Source organism: Schistocerca nitens, chromosome 2 (genome assembly GCF_023898315.1).
Source record: "Schistocerca nitens isolate TAMUIC-IGC-003100 chromosome 2, iqSchNite1.1, whole genome shotgun sequence".
In the NCBI taxonomy this organism is placed as follows: Eukaryota; Metazoa; Arthropoda; class Insecta; order Orthoptera; family Acrididae; genus Schistocerca; species Schistocerca nitens.
In genome coordinates, this window is record NC_064615.1 from 367306366 (window position 1) to 367319005 (window position 12640).

The 12640-nt window shown below is 49.7% G+C and overlaps 12 non-coding genes across 12 annotated transcripts; 4 read left to right on the forward strand and 8 right to left on the reverse strand.

Moving 5' to 3' along the window:
• Positions 1-1542: 1542 nt before the first annotated feature.
• Trnap-cgg (transfer RNA proline (anticodon CGG)) lies at positions 1543-1614 on the reverse strand. The gene has a single exon. It is a non-coding gene; the product is annotated as a tRNA-Pro (tRNA).
• A 235-nt stretch (positions 1615-1849) lies between these two features.
• Trnav-uac (transfer RNA valine (anticodon UAC)) lies at positions 1850-1922 on the forward strand. Its single transcript has one exon. It is a non-coding gene; the product is annotated as a tRNA-Val (tRNA).
• Positions 1923-2524: 602 nt separating this feature from the next.
• On the reverse strand, positions 2525-2596 carry Trnap-ugg (transfer RNA proline (anticodon UGG)). The gene has a single exon. It is a non-coding gene; the product is annotated as a tRNA-Pro (tRNA).
• Positions 2597-4445: 1849 nt separating this feature from the next.
• On the reverse strand, positions 4446-4517 carry Trnap-cgg (transfer RNA proline (anticodon CGG)). Its single transcript has one exon. It is a non-coding gene; the product is annotated as a tRNA-Pro (tRNA).
• A 235-nt stretch (positions 4518-4752) lies between these two features.
• On the forward strand, positions 4753-4825 carry Trnav-uac (transfer RNA valine (anticodon UAC)). Its single transcript has one exon. It is a non-coding gene; the product is annotated as a tRNA-Val (tRNA).
• A 602-nt stretch (positions 4826-5427) lies between these two features.
• Positions 5428-5499, reverse strand: Trnap-ugg (transfer RNA proline (anticodon UGG)). The gene has a single exon. It is a non-coding gene; the product is annotated as a tRNA-Pro (tRNA).
• Positions 5500-7348: 1849 nt separating this feature from the next.
• Trnap-cgg (transfer RNA proline (anticodon CGG)) lies at positions 7349-7420 on the reverse strand. The gene has a single exon. It is a non-coding gene; the product is annotated as a tRNA-Pro (tRNA).
• A 235-nt stretch (positions 7421-7655) lies between these two features.
• On the forward strand, positions 7656-7728 carry Trnav-uac (transfer RNA valine (anticodon UAC)). Its single transcript has one exon. It is a non-coding gene; the product is annotated as a tRNA-Val (tRNA).
• A 602-nt stretch (positions 7729-8330) lies between these two features.
• Positions 8331-8402, reverse strand: Trnap-ugg (transfer RNA proline (anticodon UGG)). Its single transcript has one exon. It is a non-coding gene; the product is annotated as a tRNA-Pro (tRNA).
• A 1849-nt stretch (positions 8403-10251) lies between these two features.
• Positions 10252-10323, reverse strand: Trnap-cgg (transfer RNA proline (anticodon CGG)). The gene has a single exon. It is a non-coding gene; the product is annotated as a tRNA-Pro (tRNA).
• Positions 10324-10558: 235 nt separating this feature from the next.
• On the forward strand, positions 10559-10631 carry Trnav-uac (transfer RNA valine (anticodon UAC)). Its single transcript has one exon. It is a non-coding gene; the product is annotated as a tRNA-Val (tRNA).
• A 602-nt stretch (positions 10632-11233) lies between these two features.
• Trnap-ugg (transfer RNA proline (anticodon UGG)) lies at positions 11234-11305 on the reverse strand. The gene has a single exon. It is a non-coding gene; the product is annotated as a tRNA-Pro (tRNA).
• Between the last annotated feature and the right edge of the window lie 1335 nt (positions 11306-12640).

The window sequence follows — 12640 nt, forward strand, 5'->3', positions numbered from 1 at the left end:
CTTCCAGAAGACGAATACTGAAGACGCCACAGACAAAAGAATTATTCTATGCAGCAACGATCATCTAGGAAGCGTGAATTGCATGTGCCGCTCCACCACACAACTTCTTTTGATACTGTTTTACTTATTCTAAATTTTCATTACCTGATCGTCTCTAGAATACTGTGTGATTATCACGTGGTTTCCTCCTTCCAACAGCGATAGTGGTAAGTAAATCGACTACAAAATCTTTCAAAGTAGGTCAGACACCAAAAAAAAAAAAAAAAAAAAATCGGAGCTGCGTGTAGCTCATGTCATTCTGCTTCAAAGGTAATTCAGCGGCTGGGAGTAGTGGCGTACTCCTGTAATCCAAGCTTCCGGGAGGCCGTTGTGTGGGAGAGATCTGGAAACAACTACAGATTCGGCCGTTTCACGAGCTCAGGAACGGCCGCGGTACTTTCATCGAGCTCTGCAGATCGACAGATGACAGTGTGGAAATTTCGGCAAGCGGTGGCTAAGGGTTAAGAGAAGCCGAACGCACTAAACACAAGAACGTCGGGAAACCGAAGCACGTAACTATAAGATTGCGGAATGCAGTGCAAAAGCAAAACTTCGAGAAGACCAACTCTGAAGCCATCGGCGCGCTAGGAGTTACTCCGCGCAGCAGCGATCATCTAGGAAGAGCGAGACGGGGGTGTCGCTCGACCACACAATAAATTTTTACTTAATCCAAATTTGCAATACCGGTTCGTCACTAGAATACTGCGCCTTGGTTCTTCCAAAAGCGATAGTAATAAGCACGTCGACTGCAGCGTCATTTAGGGTAGTGAGTCAGACATGGAGAGGATAAAAGGCGGGTGGAATGTGCAACGACAGGGGGCATTGCAGGGCGGGCGCCGACTCCTTGCGCTGTGGCGCCGGCGGCGGCCTGGAGGGGCTGGGGCTGCTGGTGCCTCCATGTAGAGCTGCCGCCGAGCCCAGGCGCCGTGCCGCTAACGAAGCGATCGCCTTTGGTGACATCTTTTGCAATAGCGACTGCGCGAATCGACGGTATCTCGTAAGGAAAGAAAGAGCAGCAGATGCTGCTGAGGACTCTCCCTCGAGCGTTTCCGATGACTTCTTGAGCTCTTATTCGACATGGCATTCAGGCAGTCAAGGGTGCTGTCGATTGTTTCACACGAATGCGAAATACCGGCATTGTGCGTTTCCGCAAAGTGATTTTTACGCCACAATGGCGATCGTCCTACAAGTTGTATCACATGTGGAGGGCAGAGCGTAGCAGTTTCCGTGGTGTAGCGGTTATAACGTCTGCCTAACACGCACAAGGTCCCCGGTTCGATTGCGGGCGGAAACAAGTTTTCGTCGCACTCAGCAAGACACTTGCTACGATCTCTACTGTGACCATTTAAATCAACTTCAAACGTTCCACCAGCAGGGTGCACATGGCTCAAATGAAACTGTTTCAGAACTGGTTGTCGGATTTAGCGCTGACTTGGAGGCCTGGAAATGCGCGAAACAGCCGCCGCCATGCGGTTTGTTAGCACACCGTTGTACAAAACGCAAGGGCTCGTCCGGGATTTGAACCCGGGACCTCCTGCACCCGAAGCAGGAATCATACCCCTAGACCAACGAGCCTGTTCGTTCCGAAAACACACTGCATGTGAATGACGCCGCCGTTGATGGTCTCACCATGTACGGCTGCAGCTCACCCAGCGTTCTCTCTGGCTGTCGCGGTTGGATTGTTTTCATCGACTTCTTGTACTATAGGAACCTCACGAATCGGAGGGAGCTCGTAGCCGATGCCCTTGCTAACACAGAAGGAAAACTGTTGCTACCACGAGTCTCCGGGTGGCACATCAGACGAACCGTCGTTTCCGTGGTGTAGCGGTTATCACGTCTGCTTTACACGCAGAAGGTCCCCGGTTCGATCCCGGGCGGGAACACAACAATTTTAATCCGTATATCGGATTTCATTTCCGGGATGACCTCACGGATGCGTATGCAGAGACAATCAATGTCATATTCTAGATGGATAGGGCGTCATTTTACTGTCAAATACTGTTGCTCTCTTATTGCACCGGTATTTGGTAACTGAGAACGCCCCTAGCTCCATTATGGCTGGCAAAATATACAACCCGGTTCTTCAGGGCTACTTCAGGTGCGCTTCCTACTGGCTATCCTGAGCTCGCGCTACTCGCCTTGTCACGGCTGTGACAAAGTGTGAAGGTAACTAATAATGAGAAACTCTTAGCCACGCTCAGTCTTACGTCCCACCCATTGGTTGTTGCCGTCGCTAGTAAGATGAAGGTAGACTGTCGCACAATCAAGCTGAATCTCCACTCACGGTGCACATATTCCGCAAAGACAACCTTGTTTTCCGTTGCAAGAAAAATTACCGTCTGCCTTTCTACCGAATTCCACCTACGTACTTTACTGGTGCCGGATTCTTGTTATATCCACGTGATATAACAGGCGTCTTACTCTTCATTGAGGAGCTGCAACCGGGACTGAGTTCCACCTACTCTTCAGCACGGTCAAAATGGCAGGGCTCGTCCGGGATTTGAACCCGGGACCTCCTGCACCCAAAGCAGGAATCATACCCCTAGACCAACGAGCCACCTGCCCGCACCACTCAAGCTAATCACAAGTAGTGCATCTCCCAGGGAACACAAACTTTCACGTGAATTCGCAAGATAAGCGCTTTCTGCAGGCAGCACTCACCACTGATGAGAAGAATATTAAAGGCGCCGAATAAAAAGCGAAATAACTTCATCGAACTCTGCTTATGAACAGCCGGCAGTGCCTCAGTTTCCGTATGTGGTTTCTCAGGGTTAAGAGAAGGCGAATGCACTAAACAAAATAACATCGGGAAAGCAAGCACCAACTCATAATGAAAATATTGAAGAATATACTGCAAGCAAAACTTCCAGAAGACGAATACTGAAGACGCCACAGACAAAAGAATTATTCTATGCAGCAACGATCATCTAGGAAGCGTGAATTGCATGTGCCGCTCCACCACACAACTTCTTTTGATACTGTTTTACTTATTCTAAATTTTCATTACCTGATCGTCTCTAGAATACTGTGTGATTATCACGTGGTTTCCTCCTTCCAACAGCGATAGTGGTAAGTAAATCGACTACAAAATCTTTCAAAGTAGGTCAGACACCAAAAAAAAAAAAAAAAAAAAAATCGGAGCTGCGTGTAGCTCATGTCATTCTGCTTCAAAGGTAATTCAGCGGCTGGGAGTAGTGGCGTACTCCTGTAATCCAAGCTTCCGGGAGGCCGTTGTGTGGGAGAGATCTGGAAACAACTACAGATTCGGCCGTTTCACGAGCTCAGGAACGGCCGCGGTACTTTCATCGAGCTCTGCAGATCGACAGATGACAGTGTGGAAATTTCGGCAAGCGGTGGCTAAGGGTTAAGAGAAGCCGAACGCACTAAACACAAGAACGTCGGGAAACCGAAGCACGTAACTATAAGATTGCGGAATGCAGTGCAAAAGCAAAACTTCGAGAAGACCAACTCTGAAGCCATCGGCGCGCTAGGAGTTACTCCGCGCAGCAGCGATCATCTAGGAAGAGCGAGACGGGGGTGTCGCTCGACCACACAATAAATTTTTACTTAATCCAAATTTGCAATACCGGTTCGTCACTAGAATACTGCGCCTTGGTTCTTCCAAAAGCGATAGTAATAAGCACGTCGACTGCAGCGTCATTTAGGGTAGTGAGTCAGACATGGAGAGGATAAAAGGCGGGTGGAATGTGCAACGACAGGGGGCATTGCAGGGCGGGCGCCGACTCCTTGCGCTGTGGCGCCGGCGGCGGCCTGGAGGGGCTGGGGCTGCTGGTGCCTCCATGTAGAGCTGCCGCCGAGCCCAGGCGCCGTGCCGCTAACGAAGCGATCGCCTTTGGTGACATCTTTTGCAATAACGACTGCGCGAATCGACGGTATCTCGTAAGGAAAGAAAGAGCAGCAGATGCTGCTGAGGACTCTCCCTCGAGCGTTTCCGATGACTTCTTGAGCTCTTATTCGACATGGCATTCAGGCAGTCAAGGGTGCTGTCGATTGTTTCACACGAATGCGAAATACCGGCATTGTGCGTTTCCGCAAAGTGATTTTTACGCCACAATGGCGATCGTCCTACAAGTTGTATCACATGTGGAGGGCAGAGCGTAGCAGTTTCCGTGGTGTAGCGGTTATAACGTCTGCCTAACACGCACAAGGTCCCCGGTTCGATTGCGGGCGGAAACAAGTTTTCGTCGCACTCAGCAAGACACTTGCTACGATCTCTACTGTGACCATTTAAATCAACTTCAAACGTTCCACCAGCAGGGTGCACATGGCTCAAATGAAACTGTTTCAGAACTGGTTGTCGGATTTAGCGCTGACTTGGAGGCCTGGAAATGCGCGAAACAGCCGCCGCCATGCGGTTTGTTAGCACACCGTTGTACAAAACGCAAGGGCTCGTCCGGGATTTGAACCCGGGACCTCCTGCACCCGAAGCAGGAATCATACCCCTAGACCAACGAGCCTGTTCGTTCCGAAAACACACTGCATGTGAATGACGCCGCCGTTGATGGTCTCACCATGTACGGCTGCAGCTCACCCAGCGTTCTCTCTGGCTGTCGCGGTTGGATTGTTTTCATCGACTTCTTGTACTATAGGAACCTCACGAATCGGAGGGAGCTCGTAGCCGATGCCCTTGCTAACACAGAAGGAAAACTGTTGCTACCACGAGTCTCCGGGTGGCACATCAGACGAACCGTCGTTTCCGTGGTGTAGCGGTTATCACGTCTGCTTTACACGCAGAAGGTCCCCGGTTCGATCCCGGGCGGGAACACAACAATTTTAATCCGTATATCGGATTTCATTTCCGGGATGACCTCACGGATGCGTATGCAGAGACAATCAATGTCATATTCTAGATGGATAGGGCGTCATTTTACTGTCAAATACTGTTGCTCTCTTATTGCACCGGTATTTGGTAACTGAGAACGCCCCTAGCTCCATTATGGCTGGCAAAATATACAACCCGGTTCTTCAGGGCTACTTCAGGTGCGCTTCCTACTGGCTATCCTGAGCTCGCGCTACTCGCCTTGTCACGGCTGTGACAAAGTGTGAAGGTAACTAATAATGAGAAACTCTTAGCCACGCTCAGTCTTACGTCCCACCCATTGGTTGTTGCCGTCGCTAGTAAGATGAAGGTAGACTGTCGCACAATCAAGCTGAATCTCCACTCACGGTGCACATATTCCGCAAAGACAACCTTGTTTTCCGTTGCAAGAAAAATTACCGTCTGCCTTTCTACCGAATTCCACCTACGTACTTTACTGGTGCCGGATTCTTGTTATATCCACGTGATATAACAGGCGTCTTACTCTTCATTGAGGAGCTGCAACCGGGACTGAGTTCCACCTACTCTTCAGCACGGTCAAAATGGCAGGGCTCGTCCGGGATTTGAACCCGGGACCTCCTGCACCCAAAGCAGGAATCATACCCCTAGACCAACGAGCCACCTGCCCGCACCACTCAAGCTAATCACAAGTAGTGCATCTCCCAGGGAACACAAACTTTCACGTGAATTCGCAAGATAAGCGCTTTCTGCAGGCAGCACTCACCACTGATGAGAAGAATATTAAAGGCGCCGAATAAAAAGCGAAATAACTTCATCGAACTCTGCTTATGAACAGCCGGCAGTGCCTCAGTTTCCGTATGTGGTTTCTCAGGGTTAAGAGAAGGCGAATGCACTAAACAAAATAACATCGGGAAAGCAAGCACCAACTCATAATGAAAATATTGAAGAATATACTGCAAGCAAAACTTCCAGAAGACGAATACTGAAGACGCCACAGACAAAAGAATTATTCTATGCAGCAACGATCATCTAGGAAGCGTGAATTGCATGTGCCGCTCCACCACACAACTTCTTTTGATACTGTTTTACTTATTCTAAATTTTCATTACCTGATCGTCTCTAGAATACTGTGTGATTATCACGTGGTTTCCTCCTTCCAACAGCGATAGTGGTAAGTAAATCGACTACAAAATCTTTCAAAGTAGGTCAGACACCAAAAAAAAAAAAAAAAAAAAAATCGGAGCTGCGTGTAGCTCATGTCATTCTGCTTCAAAGGTAATTCAGCGGCTGGGAGTAGTGGCGTACTCCTGTAATCCAAGCTTCCGGGAGGCCGTTGTGTGGGAGAGATCTGGAAACAACTACAGATTCGGCCGTTTCACGAGCTCAGGAACGGCCGCGGTACTTTCATCGAGCTCTGCAGATCGACAGATGACAGTGTGGAAATTTCGGCAAGCGGTGGCTAAGGGTTAAGAGAAGCCGAACGCACTAAACACAAGAACGTCGGGAAACCGAAGCACGTAACTATAAGATTGCGGAATGCAGTGCAAAAGCAAAACTTCGAGAAGACCAACTCTGAAGCCATCGGCGCGCTAGGAGTTACTCCGCGCAGCAGCGATCATCTAGGAAGAGCGAGACGGGGGTGTCGCTCGACCACACAATAAATTTTTACTTAATCCAAATTTGCAATACCGGTTCGTCACTAGAATACTGCGCCTTGGTTCTTCCAAAAGCGATAGTAATAAGCACGTCGACTGCAGCGTCATTTAGGGTAGTGAGTCAGACATGGAGAGGATAAAAGGCGGGTGGAATGTGCAACGACAGGGGGCATTGCAGGGCGGGCGCCGACTCCTTGCGCTGTGGCGCCGGCGGCGGCCTGGAGGGGCTGGGGCTGCTGGTGCCTCCATGTAGAGCTGCCGCCGAGCCCAGGCGCCGTGCCGCTAACGAAGCGATCGCCTTTGGTGACATCTTTTGCAATAGCGACTGCGCGAATCGACGGTATCTCGTAAGGAAAGAAAGAGCAGCAGATGCTGCTGAGGACTCTCCCTCGAGCGTTTCCGATGACTTCTTGAGCTCTTATTCGACATGGCATTCAGGCAGTCAAGGGTGCTGTCGATTGTTTCACACGAATGCGAAATACCGGCATTGTGCGTTTCCGCAAAGTGATTTTTACGCCACAATGGCGATCGTCCTACAAGTTGTATCACATGTGGAGGGCAGAGCGTAGCAGTTTCCGTGGTGTAGCGGTTATAACGTCTGCCTAACACGCACAAGGTCCCCGGTTCGATTGCGGGCGGAAACAAGTTTTCGTCGCACTCAGCAAGACACTTGCTACGATCTCTACTGTGACCATTTAAATCAACTTCAAACGTTCCACCAGCAGGGTGCACATGGCTCAAATGAAACTGTTTCAGAACTGGTTGTCGGATTTAGCGCTGACTTGGAGGCCTGGAAATGCGCGAAACAGCCGCCGCCATGCGGTTTGTTAGCACACCGTTGTACAAAACGCAAGGGCTCGTCCGGGATTTGAACCCGGGACCTCCTGCACCCGAAGCAGGAATCATACCCCTAGACCAACGAGCCTGTTCGTTCCGAAAACACACTGCATGTGAATGACGCCGCCGTTGATGGTCTCACCATGTACGGCTGCAGCTCACCCAGCGTTCTCTCTGGCTGTCGCGGTTGGATTGTTTTCATCGACTTCTTGTACTATAGGAACCTCACGAATCGGAGGGAGCTCGTAGCCGATGCCCTTGCTAACACAGAAGGAAAACTGTTGCTACCACGAGTCTCCGGGTGGCACATCAGACGAACCGTCGTTTCCGTGGTGTAGCGGTTATCACGTCTGCTTTACACGCAGAAGGTCCCCGGTTCGATCCCGGGCGGGAACACAACAATTTTAATCCGTATATCGGATTTCATTTCCGGGATGACCTCACGGATGCGTATGCAGAGACAATCAATGTCATATTCTAGATGGATAGGGCGTCATTTTACTGTCAAATACTGTTGCTCTCTTATTGCACCGGTATTTGGTAACTGAGAACGCCCCTAGCTCCATTATGGCTGGCAAAATATACAACCCGGTTCTTCAGGGCTACTTCAGGTGCGCTTCCTACTGGCTATCCTGAGCTCGCGCTACTCGCCTTGTCACGGCTGTGACAAAGTGTGAAGGTAACTAATAATGAGAAACTCTTAGCCACGCTCAGTCTTACGTCCCACCCATTGGTTGTTGCCGTCGCTAGTAAGATGAAGGTAGACTGTCGCACAATCAAGCTGAATCTCCACTCACGGTGCACATATTCCGCAAAGACAACCTTGTTTTCCGTTGCAAGAAAAATTACCGTCTGCCTTTCTACCGAATTCCACCTACGTACTTTACTGGTGCCGGATTCTTGTTATATCCACGTGATATAACAGGCGTCTTACTCTTCATTGAGGAGCTGCAACCGGGACTGAGTTCCACCTACTCTTCAGCACGGTCAAAATGGCAGGGCTCGTCCGGGATTTGAACCCGGGACCTCCTGCACCCAAAGCAGGAATCATACCCCTAGACCAACGAGCCACCTGCCCGCACCACTCAAGCTAATCACAAGTAGTGCATCTCCCAGGGAACACAAACTTTCACGTGAATTCGCAAGATAAGCGCTTTCTGCAGGCAGCACTCACCACTGATGAGAAGAATATTAAAGGCGCCGAATAAAAAGCGAAATAACTTCATCGAACTCTGCTTATGAACAGCCGGCAGTGCCTCAGTTTCCGTATGTGGTTTCTCAGGGTTAAGAGAAGGCGAATGCACTAAACAAAATAACATCGGGAAAGCAAGCACCAACTCATAATGAAAATATTGAAGAATATACTGCAAGCAAAACTTCCAGAAGACGAATACTGAAGACGCCACAGACAAAAGAATTATTCTATGCAGCAACGATCATCTAGGAAGCGTGAATTGCATGTGCCGCTCCACCACACAACTTCTTTTGATACTGTTTTACTTATTCTAAATTTTCATTACCTGATCGTCTCTAGAATACTGTGTGATTATCACGTGGTTTCCTCCTTCCAACAGCGATAGTGGTAAGTAAATCGACTACAAAATCTTTCAAAGTAGGTCAGACACCAAAAAAAAAAAAAAAAAAAAAATCGGAGCTGCGTGTAGCTCATGTCATTCTGCTTCAAAGGTAATTCAGCGGCTGGGAGTAGTGGCGTACTCCTGTAATCCAAGCTTCCGGGAGGCCGTTGTGTGGGAGAGATCTGGAAACAACTACAGATTCGGCCGTTTCACGAGCTCAGGAACGGCCGCGGTACTTTCATCGAGCTCTGCAGATCGACAGATGACAGTGTGGAAATTTCGGCAAGCGGTGGCTAAGGGTTAAGAGAAGCCGAACGCACTAAACACAAGAACGTCGGGAAACCGAAGCACGTAACTATAAGATTGCGGAATGCAGTGCAAAAGCAAAACTTCGAGAAGACCAACTCTGAAGCCATCGGCGCGCTAGGAGTTACTCCGCGCAGCAGCGATCATCTAGGAAGAGCGAGACGGGGGTGTCGCTCGACCACACAATAAATTTTTACTTAATCCAAATTTGCAATACCGGTTCGTCACTAGAATACTGCGCCTTGGTTCTTCCAAAAGCGATAGTAATAAGCACGTCGACTGCAGCGTCATTTAGGGTAGTGAGTCAGACATGGAGAGGATAAAAGGCGGGTGGAATGTGCAACGACAGGGGGCATTGCAGGGCGGGCGCCGACTCCTTGCGCTGTGGCGCCGGCGGCGGCCTGGAGGGGCTGGGGCTGCTGGTGCCTCCATGTAGAGCTGCCGCCGAGCCCAGGCGCCGTGCCGCTAACGAAGCGATCGCCTTTGGTGACATCTTTTGCAATAACGACTGCGCGAATCGACGGTATCTCGTAAGGAAAGAAAGAGCAGCAGATGCTGCTGAGGACTCTCCCTCGAGCGTTTCCGATGACTTCTTGAGCTCTTATTCGACATGGCATTCAGGCAGTCAAGGGTGCTGTCGATTGTTTCACACGAATGCGAAATACCGGCATTGTGCGTTTCCGCAAAGTGATTTTTACGCCACAATGGCGATCGTCCTACAAGTTGTATCACATGTGGAGGGCAGAGCGTAGCAGTTTCCGTGGTGTAGCGGTTATAACGTCTGCCTAACACGCACAAGGTCCCCGGTTCGATTGCGGGCGGAAACAAGTTTTCGTCGCACTCAGCAAGACACTTGCTACGATCTCTACTGTGACCATTTAAATCAACTTCAAACGTTCCACCAGCAGGGTGCACATGGCTCAAATGAAACTGTTTCAGAACTGGTTGTCGGATTTAGCGCTGACTTGGAGGCCTGGAAATGCGCGAAACAGCCGCCGCCATGCGGTTTGTTAGCACACCGTTGTACAAAACGCAAGGGCTCGTCCGGGATTTGAACCCGGGACCTCCTGCACCCGAAGCAGGAATCATACCCCTAGACCAACGAGCCTGTTCGTTCCGAAAACACACTGCATGTGAATGACGCCGCCGTTGATGGTCTCACCATGTACGGCTGCAGCTCACCCAGCGTTCTCTCTGGCTGTCGCGGTTGGATTGTTTTCATCGACTTCTTGTACTATAGGAACCTCACGAATCGGAGGGAGCTCGTAGCCGATGCCCTTGCTAACACAGAAGGAAAACTGTTGCTACCACGAGTCTCCGGGTGGCACATCAGACGAACCGTCGTTTCCGTGGTGTAGCGGTTATCACGTCTGCTTTACACGCAGAAGGTCCCCGGTTCGATCCCGGGCGGGAACACAACAATTTTAATCCGTATATCGGATTTCATTTCCGGGATGACCTCACGGATGCGTATGCAGAGACAATCAATGTCATATTCTAGATGGATAGGGCGTCATTTTACTGTCAAATACTGTTGCTCTCTTATTGCACCGGTATTTGGTAACTGAGAACGCCCCTAGCTCCATTATGGCTGGCAAAATATACAACCCGGTTCTTCAGGGCTACTTCAGGTGCGCTTCCTACTGGCTATCCTGAGCTCGCGCTACTCGCCTTGTCACGGCTGTGACAAAGTGTGAAGGTAACTAATAATGAGAAACTCTTAGCCACGCTCAGTCTTACGTCCCACCCATTGGTTGTTGCCGTCGCTAGTAAGATGAAGGTAGACTGTCGCACAATCAAGCTGAATCTCCACTCACGGTGCACATATTCCGCAAAGACAACCTTGTTTTCCGTTGCAAGAAAAATTACCGTCTGCCTTTCTACCGAATTCCACCTACGTACTTTACTGGTGCCGGATTCTTGTTATATCCACGTGATATAACAGGCGTCTTACTCTTCATTGAGGAGCTGCAACCGGGACTGAGTTCCACCTACTCTTCAGCACGGTCAAAATGGCAGGGCTCGTCCGGGATTTGAACCCGGGACCTCCTGCACCCAAAGCAGGAATCATACCCCTAGACCAACGAGCCACCTGCCCGCACCACTCAAGCTAATCACAAGTAGTGCATCTCCCAGGGAACACAAACTTTCACGTGAATTCGCAAGATAAGCGCTTTCTGCAGGCAGCACTCACCACTGATGAGAAGAATATTAAAGGCGCCGAATAAAAAGCGAAATAACTTCATCGAACTCTGCTTATGAACAGCCGGCAGTGCCTCAGTTTCCGTATGTGGTTTCTCAGGGTTAAGAGAAGGCGAATGCACTAAACAAAATAACATCGGGAAAGCAAGCACCAACTCATAATGAAAATATTGAAGAATATACTGCAAGCAAAACTTCCAGAAGACGAATACTGAAGACGCCACAGACAAAAGAATTATTCTATGCAGCAACGATCATCTAGGAAGCGTGAATTGCATGTGCCGCTCCACCACACAACTTCTTTTGATACTGTTTTACTTATTCTAAATTTTCATTACCTGATCGTCTCTAGAATACTGTGTGATTATCACGTGGTTTCCTCCTTCCAACAGCGATAGTGGTAAGTAAATCGACTACAAAATCTTTCAAAGTAGGTCAGACACCAAAAAAAAAAAAAAAAAAAAAATCGGAGCTGCGTGTAGCTCATGTCATTCTGCTTCAAAGGTAATTCAGCGGCTGGGAGTAGTGGCGTACTCCTGTAATCCAAGCTTCCGGGAGGCCGTTGTGTGGGAGAGATCTGGAAACAACTACAGATTCGGCCGTTTCACGAGCTCAGGAACGGCCGCGGTACTTTCATCGAGCTCTGCAGATCGACAGATGACAGTGTGGAAATTTCGGCAAGCGGTGGCTAAGGGTTAAGAGAAGCCGAACGCACTAAACACAAGAACGTCGGGAAACCGAAGCACGTAACTATAAGATTGCGGAATGCAGTGCAAAAGCAAAACTTCGAGAAGACCAACTCTGAAGCCATCGGCGCGCTAGGAGTTACTCCGCGCAGCAGCGATCATCTAGGAAGAGCGAGACGGGGGTGTCGCTCGACCACACAATAAATTTTTACTTAATCCAAATTTGCAATACCGGTTCGTCACTAGAATACTGCGCCTTGGTTCTTCCAAAAGCGATAGTAATAAGCACGTCGACTGCAGCGTCATTTAGGGTAGTGAGTCAGACATGGAGAGGATAAAAGGCGGGTGGAATGTGCAACGACAGGGGGCATTGCAGGGCGGGCGCCGACTCCTTGCGCTGTGGCGCCGGCGGCGGCCTGGAGGGGCTGGGGCTGCTGGTGCCTCCATGTAGAGCTGCCGCCGAGCCCAGGCGCCGTGCCGCTAACGAAGCGATCGCCTTTGGTGACATCTTTTGCAATAACGACTGCGCGAATCGAC